Raw genomic sequence first — 9,377 nt, 5'->3', positions numbered from 1 at the left:
CCATTTCAGAGCCGACTCCCGACAGGGCACGCACATGCACATGCACATGCACACGCCCCGACTAACTCACGACTGTTGACGAGTGCAGTCGCGATTGAAGCGACACCAAACGAGATCATGTGAACTAAGCATCAGAAACATTCCGCTAAATATCACGTGACAACTTAATAGCTTTGTGATTGGCTATTGGATATAGTTACTGTTAAATCCAACACTTGAAGATGCTACAGGCTGAGTTACAAATGACACAACATGGAATATGTAGCGCACTATCTAGGCTGCATGAGCTATTATTTCCAACCTTAAATAGTGCATTTATATAAGGGAGTTAAAGCGATTTGGAATTCAGCCACACAACTTGAGCAGACTGGCTTTCCAGCCCACTGTGTCTATGGATAAAGCTTCAGTCTATGGAATTACAGTATATACCTGCATTAGGTGCTACCAACACGTATTTCTCGCGCTAGAAATTGTGTTTAATGATGTCACGTGTTATATGCGAAAGATATGATTGGCTATTGCTAGCGACTCTCGCCGATCAGTCTGGCTCCCGATTAGTTTTTCGAATTGGCTGTGAGATGAGTCGGTACCAGCGAAAACTAGTCTTTACGCCTGACTCGCGACTTCAGTTGCCTCGGTACGCTGAAAATCGGCATAGTGTGCGGCTAGCTTAACTTGAAGATTGCTGTACACCAACGCAACCCATCTAACTCGAAGCAGTTGGAGCGGTTTTGCCTTGAGGAATGGGCAAAAATCTCAGTGGCTAGATGTGCAAAGCTAATAGAGACATACCCCAAGAGACTTGCAGCTGTAGTTGCAGGAAAAGGTGGCTCTACAAATTATTGACTTTGTGGGGTGAATACCTATGCACACTCCAGATTTCTGTATTTTTTATTTTAATTATTGATTGTCACAATTAAACAACAATTTGCACCTTTAAAGTGGTAGGCATGTTGTAAATCAAATTGTGATAACCCCCCAAAAATTCAATTTAATTCCAGCTTGTAACATGACAAAACAGGACAAACACCAAGGGGGATAAATACTTTTGCAAGACACTGTACATTCTCAATAGGAGACAGATCTGGACTGGCAGCAGGCCAGTCAAGCACACGCACTCTGTGTCTATGAAGCCATGCTGTTGTAGCCCATGCAAAATGAAGCCTGGCATTGTCCTGCTCAAATAAGCATGGACTTCCCTATAAGAGATGTTGCCTTGATGAATATGTCTCTCTGAAATCCCAATATACACCTCTGCATCAGTGGTAACTTCACACAGGCATTAATGCCCCATATACCATCACTTTCTCTGCTGTTACATCCACGGTATACACCTAAGATCAAAAGTGCTGGGTCTATAACCAAAGCTATGAGAACATGGCCGGAGGGTGCCATCCCTATGCTGCAGGACTGTTTCCATCACACGGATTGGGATGTATTCAAAGGGCAGGGCACGGACACTCATGAATCCATGGATGAATACACCTCCACTGTTCTATGTTACATCAACTTCTGTGTGGATAACGTTACATCTTGGAAACATTTTCATGTGTATCTGAACAGGAAACCTTGGATGACACGCAGTGTAGAACAGCTGATCTGAGCTAGGGACTTGGCACTTAGCTCTGGGGACTCTGGGGCATACAGCAGAGCCAGGGCTGCACTGAGGAAAGGTATCAATACTGCCAAACAATAACATAGGTGGTGTATTGAAGCCTGTTTCAACAACTCTATAAACCCCAGGCAGGTATGGGAGGGCATCAGGGCCATCACGGACTACAAGAGCAAAGCAACAGTAACATCTTTCTCAGCTGATGCCACCTTAGCTGAAGATTTAAACTATTTTTATGCCTGCTTTGACAGGAAAAACACAGACCTGGTGCTGGCCCCCCTCCCTTCCTCTGACCCTGCTCCAGTCTTGAGCTCTCATGAGGTGAGATGTGTCCTCTGCAGCATCAACACCAGAAAAGCAGCCGGACCGGACGGTGTGCTGGGCCACGTGCTGAAAGATTGTGCTGCGGAGCTAACCGATGTCTTCACCTCCATTTACAATACATCGCTGTCCACATCATGGGTCCCCGCCTGCTTTAAGGCAGCCACAATAGTTCCCATCCCCAAGCAGTCAAATGTAACATGTTTGAATGACTACAGACCTGTGGCACTCACCTCCATTCCCGCCAAATGCCTTGAGAGACTGGTCATCAAACACATTAAAGGCGCAATACCACCAACACTTGACCCATACCAATTTGCGTACAAACAGAACAGGTCGACTGAGGATGCTATTGCCATCATGCTCCATTCACTATTGGAGCATCTCGAGCAGAAGAACACCTATGTGAGGCTCCTCTTTGTCGATTTCAGCTCGGCCTTTAATATAATCCGGCCCTTCAAGGTCCAAACCAAACTACACCATCTTGGATTGAACATCTCACTGTGCAATTGGATTGTGGACTTTCTGACAAAGCAAACACAGTGTGTGAGAGTAGATAAGCACACTTCCTCCACCCTTTCAATCAATACTGGGGCCCCCCAAGGGTGTGTGCTTAGTCCTCTGCTCTACACCCTGTTCACACATGACTGCTCTGCTTCTTCTCTTTCCAATCTCATTGTTAAATTCACTGACAACACCACAGGGCTTGGACTTATCAACAACAATAATGAGACGGATTACAGGGCTGAAGTGCAACATCTAGTGTCATGGTGTGTGGGTAATAATCTCATACTGAACATCAAGAAGACCAAGGAGATGATTGTGGACCCCCGCAAGAAGAGACAAAACAACCACCCTCCACTCTCTATTGGCAATGAGGCAGTGGAGAGGGTGATGTACTTCAAATTCTTGGGAGTGACTATCACTGAGGACCTGTCCTGGGGCATCAACACCACCTCAGCGGTAGGAAAGGCCCAGCAACGGCTCTACTACCTGAGGCAACTGAAGAATGCCAGGATCCAGAAACAGCTGATGGTGAACTTTTACAACTGTGCCAACAGCAGTGTTCTGACGTATGGTTTCCCTGTGTGGTTCTCCAGCTGCACTAAGGCCGAACAGCAGGCACTCCAGCGGGTGGTTAAAAACAGCGGGGAAAATCATGGGGACCACTCTACCAGAGATTAGTACCATCTACACCTCCCGCTGTCTGAAGAGAGTGTGTAACATCCTGCGTGACCAACACCACCAGGCCCATCACCTGTTCCAGCTGCTGCCCTCAGGCAGAAGGTACAGAGCCTTACCAACCAGAATGGCCCAAAGCCTGTACCCTCAGGCAGTGAGGCTGCTGAACAGTGCCCCACTCCTCTCTCTCCCCTCCTCCCATGGACAGTAAACCACATCTCACCCTACAATAACTGTGAACTGCAACATTACATTAACTCCACATCTGACCATGCTCTCTGTTTCTGGTCCCCCTGTTCTTGATCTGTTTTCTGATATACCTCTTGCTGCTATGACTATGACCGTTTACATTTCATGCCTGCACTGGACTCTATTTATAATGGGTATTATGGGACTTTGCACTACTGTGCACTTTTTATATTATGCACTTTTACACCTACTATGTATGGCTTGGTTGCTCCAATGGAATTTCGTTGTTATTTATGACAATGACAATAAAAAGTGATTGATTGAGATGCTGGCTTTAGCACCTTTCTCTGATGACAAACTAGATGGTCGTGTTCACCTTCGGCGCTGAGAACTCGACGTCCAGTTTTCCTGAAAACAAGCTGAAATGTGGATTCATCTGACCACAGCATATGTCTTATATATATCCTTTGGTCCATCTGAGATGAGTTTGGGCCCAGAGACATCGGTAGCGTTTCTGCATAGAATTGATTAATGGCTTCCTTCTTGAGTAATACAGTTTCGTGTTGCATTTCTGAATGCAGTGGCGGACTGTGTTAAGTGACAACTGTTTTCTGAAGTACTCCTGAGCCCATGTGGCTATATTTGTCACATTAGAATGATGGTTTCTCAGGCAGTGCTACCTGAGGGCTCAAAAATCAGGCACATTCAAAAGAGGTTTCTAACCTTGCCCTTTATGCACTGAGATGTCTCTGAATTCCCTGAAACTTTTCACAATATTCTGTACGGTAGATTTTGAAAGACCTAAATTCTTGAGCTGAGGAATATTCTTTTTGAATTGACGCACAATTCTCTGACACATTTTGGCACAAAGGGTTAAACCATGACCCATCCTTGCTTCCAAAGACTGAGCCTTTGGTGCATGCTCCTTTTAGACCCAGTCATGTTACCAGTTAACTTGCTTATTGTGCAATCTTCCAAAACAGTGTTACTTGAATATCCTATAAACTTTTCAGTCTTATTTTGCCTCTGTCCCAACTTTTTTGAGTGTGTTGCAAGTATCAAATTCTAACTTGATTTATATTTACAAAATGCAATTAAATTGGTCAGTAAAACTACTGGAAATCTTTTCTTTGTACTTTTGTCAGTTAAATAAAGGTTCATGGCGGCACGGTGGTGTAGTGGTTAGCGCTGTCGCCTCACAGCAAGAAGGTCCGAGTTCGAGCCCCGTGGCTGACGAGGGCCTTTCTGTGTGGAGTTTGCATGTTCTCCCCGTGTCCGCGTGGGTTTCCTCCGGGTGCTCCGGTTTCCCCCACAGTCCAAAGACATGCAGGTTAGGTTAACTGGTGACTCTAAATTGACCGTAGGTGTGAATGTGAGTGTGAATGGTTGTCTGTGTCTATGTGTCGGCCCTGTGATGACCTGGCGACTTGTCCAGGGTGTACCCCGCCTTTCGCCCGTAGTCAGCTGGGATAGGCTCCAGCTTGCCTGCGACCCTGTAGAACAGGATAAAGCGACTAGAGATGATGAGATGAGAGAAAGGTTCACGTGAAATAACAAATCAGATTTTTGTTGTTATTGCATTTTGGAAAATATCCCAACTTTTCAAGAAATGGGGTTAGTACAAATAAGAAATCAGTAAAAGTATAAAAAGGATGAACTCCAATTTTCAGGGGTACAGAGCCCCTGTGACAACAAGATTACCATCGTAAAAGCAGAGGGAGTCAACTCTGAAATAATTATTATGCTCCATATTGTGGCAAAGCAGCACTCGAGAAGAAAACAAAATGAAAGCATTGGAGTGGTGGACTATTTTTTTTTCCTTTCCCACAAAGTGGAAGAAGGTGTGATTGACGCTGAAGAAATAACAAGAGACGTTTTAGTGGTATAACAGTCATGTGACATCATTCAAAAGATTGCATTTGTTCAATAATGTTATCATCGTCATTGTGAGGAATAATTTTTCCTTATGAATGCAAAACGAGAGCAAAGATGAGTTTCTGAATGTGCTGTTTGTGTTTTGGTTTTGTCTTGTGTTTTTGGGTTTGCTAATGTGCTTTGCACTCACAGGCCAATGTAGTTCAAGCCATTCTTTCTGTTCAAGAGAGTGTCCATTACAGATCTTTGCACTATAATTTCTGTCTAAAAATCCTAAAATGATCAAGCACAGATGTGGTCATAAAGATGAATGAAATTAATTCCATCCCCTTTTAGTACACCATTTGTTATAGCATGCTGCCCCAGTACAGTCTTCAGTGGAATGAAGCCAGTTAAACTGAACACAAATGCATCTATAGTAAAATAAATAAATAAAAATATATATGATATGACACGGCGGCACGGTGGTGTAGTGGTTAGCGCTGTCGCCTCACAGCAAGAAGGTCCGGGTTCGAGCTCGTGGCTGGCGAGGGCCTTTCTGTGCGGAGTTTGCATGTTCTCCCCGTGTCCGCGTGGGTTTCCTCCGGGTGCTCCGGTTTCCCACACAGTCCAAAGACATGCAGGTTAGGTTAACTGGTGACTCTAAATTGACCGTAGGTGTGAATGTGAGTGTGAATGGTTGTCTGTGTCTATGTGTCAGCCCTGTGATGACCTGGCGACTTGTCCAGGGTGTACCCCGCCTTTCGCCCGTAGTCAGCTGGGATAGGCTCCAGCTTGCCTGCGACCCTGTAGAACAGGATAAAGCGGCTAGAGATAATGAGATGAGATGAGATGATATGACACGGTTACAAAAAGATATGAAGTTTATCTTCGAGTGCTGAATATGTTCACAAGTGAGTGACACGAACGAGTGAAAATATTTTCAACACAAGAAGATAAACTTCATATCTTTGCACAACCGTGTCATGTTCTTGATATTATACAGACACATCCATGAAAAAATATGCAAGTTAAAAGAATTTGAATTCTGAACCGGTTCGCTATTTTGACAGTGTGCATCTAGTTAGCGGGAAAATGCTGGGAGTGATGTCATCGGAGTGAAATATGTCACTCAGATCCGTGTTGTATTTCGTATGAAAAATGCAAATTTCTCAACATGAGAAGATAAGCTTTATATCTTCAAGCCAACGTGTGATTTTATTTTTATTACATAGACACATTCACAAACAAAAAGTACCCAAATTTACCAAAACAATTCAGCGATTTCCTCATGAGTGATATATAGAGATTTATGTCACGGTTTTGAATCTCCGTGTCCCGGATGTAGCATGTATGAAAAATACGAGTGGCGTATTTCCCAGTAAAACACTTGTGTCCATATAATATATCAATGACATATATCCATCCATTATACGTAACTGCTTATCCTGTGCAGGGTTGCAGGTGGGCTGGAGCCTATCTCAGCTGACTATGGGCAAGAGGCGGGGTACACCCTGGACAAGTCGCCAGATCGTCGCAGGGCTGACACACAGAGACACACAACCATTCACACCTACGGTCAATTTAGAGACACCAATTAGCCTAACCTGCATGTCTTTGGACTGTGGGGGAAACCGGAGCACCCGGAGGAAACCCACGCAGACACGGGGAGAACATGCAAACTCCGCACAGAAAGGCCTCCGTCAGACGCTGGGCTCGAACCCAGAACCTTCTTGCTGTGAGGCAACAGTGCTAACCACTACACCACCGTGCTGCTTCAATGACATATATCTCATACGATATATATATATACTAAAATCCTTATTCAATCTGTTTGTCAAGATGATTCTGCAGTTACATGTGTATATTGTATAGACCTAAAAATACTGGATCCAAAGATTAAACTCTCCTTATTTTTTGACAACAGCAATGTCAATCTCAGCCTTATATTTCAGACTTTTCATGAGATTTTCTTATCTCTAGTAAGGATAAAGCCTGGTCAGGGTTGTGGCCTATCCCATGAACATTGGGCATGAAGTAGGAACACAGCCTGGATGGTGAGCCTAAGATTGAACCAGGGACTCTGGAGCTGTGACGTGGCAACATGGACTCCCATCCATTAATTTGGAGGGCGAAGGAACACTGAAGGGCGGTGTGTATTTGTGTATTTGTTTGTCATTGACTGCAGAAAACTTGGATCTCTAAAAAGTGAAGCCACCACAGATCTTGCTCCCCTGCTTGCTGGCTGCGGTACTTTTAGCACGACCCATGTCCATGTGTTGAAATGACAAAATGAGCTTTTTTGCCATGTCACTTTTCTCATCTAAATTGAAATTAGTTCTGAAAACATTCTATGTCATAAGAAGGCGTGGATACACTTGGGAATGAAGTGATTGACAGCCTGAACTATTCATCTGATAATTTCTACCAGTTTACATTAGGAGAAGGGGCAGGCCTAGCAAGGAGTGGGTGTACCTTAGTTCAACTCTCGTTTTTACTGCGCGGATTCTGGCTCCAAATTTGACAACATGGCAGAGGTATTTTAGCTTTATTTCTATAGAATGGGATGCAATGGAACCATGACGTCCATGTTTTCTACAGTGGATTATTAAATATTGGGTATCATGGAATTATTGCAAGTATATAATAGCTGATGAGATTAATGTGATATCATTTTGTATGTGTATCTATCTTTATATAAAACAAACAAAAATGTGTACTCTTTTTTTTAATATATAAACCTTGTGTGTGTGCATCACTGTGCAAAAGTCTTAGGAGACCAAAAATGGCTTAAAAATAATGAATGGAAATGTTTCAACATCTCATCTCATCTCATTATCTCTAGCCGCTTTATCCTTCTACAGGGTCGCAGGCAAGCTGGAGCCTATCCCAGCTGACTACGGGCGAAAGGCGGGGTACACCCTGGACAAGTTGCCAGGTCATCACAGGGCTGACACATAGACACAGACAACCATTCACACTCACATTCACACCTACGGTCAATTTAGAGTCACCAGTTAACCTAACCTGCATGTCTTTGGACTGTGGGGGAAACCGGAGCACCCGGAGGAAACCCACGGGGAGAACATGCAAACTCCACACAGAAAGGTCCTCGCCGGCCCCGGGGCTCGAACCCGGACCTTCTTGCTGTGAGGCGACAGCGCTAACCACTACACCACCGTGCCGCCCATGTTTCAACATTAAAAAAATTAATATAAACAGTAATCAGTAAGCCATAATAAGTGAAATAAAGTCAATTTTTGGTATGAGACGGCCCTTTGGTTTAAAAAAAAAAAGTCGTCTCAGGTACAATGAGTGCAGTTTTATAAGGAAATGAATGAGCTGTAGGTTTTACTGAGCATCTTACAGAACCAGCCACAGTTCTTCTGGACACTTTGTCACACTGACTTCTTAATTTTGCCCCAAAACCCAGTAGCCTTCATTATGTTTTCTTTTTTCATCTGAAAAGTGCTTTCTTACGGAATATGCTGCTCAGATACAAACTTTTTTTTTCTGTAACATTTAATTTTGTGGCTGAAAAATGAACATTTGTACTGACTCGATAATGGAGAAATTATAAAATAGAAATATATGACAAAGTTTATATGAAAAATAATAGGGTGCCTAAGATTTTTGCACAGTACTGTACTGGGTGCATATAATATATACAGTATGTGTGTGTGTATGTGTATATATGCACACACGTGTGTGTGTATTTATATATGCACACAGTACAGTACTCTCTCTCTCTCTCATATATATATATATATATATATATATATATATATATATATATATATATATATATACACACTATATTGCCAAAAGTATTTGCTCACCCATCCAAATTATCGGAATCAGGTGTTCCAATCACTTCCATGGCCACAGGTGTATAAAAATCAAGCACCTAGGCATGCAGACTGTTTTTACAGTTTGGAGCTGGCCCCTTCCTCTTCCAATATGACTGTGCACCAGTGCACAAAGCAAGGTCCATAAAGACATGGATGACAGAGTCTGGTGTGGATGAACTTGACTGGCCTGCACAGAGTCCTGACCTCAACCCGATAGAACACCTTTGGGATGAATTAGAGCGGAGACTGAGAGCCAGGCCTTCTCGTCCAACATCAGTGTATGACCTCGCAAATGCGCTTCTGGAAGAATGGTCAAAAATTCCCATAAACACCGTCCTAAACCTTGTGGACAGCCTTCCCAGAAGAGT

This window comes from Neoarius graeffei, chromosome 26 (assembly GCF_027579695.1).
Source record: "Neoarius graeffei isolate fNeoGra1 chromosome 26, fNeoGra1.pri, whole genome shotgun sequence".
Lineage (NCBI taxonomy): Eukaryota > Metazoa > Chordata > Actinopteri > Siluriformes > Ariidae > Neoarius > Neoarius graeffei.
This window is presented reverse-complemented; position numbering follows the sequence as displayed.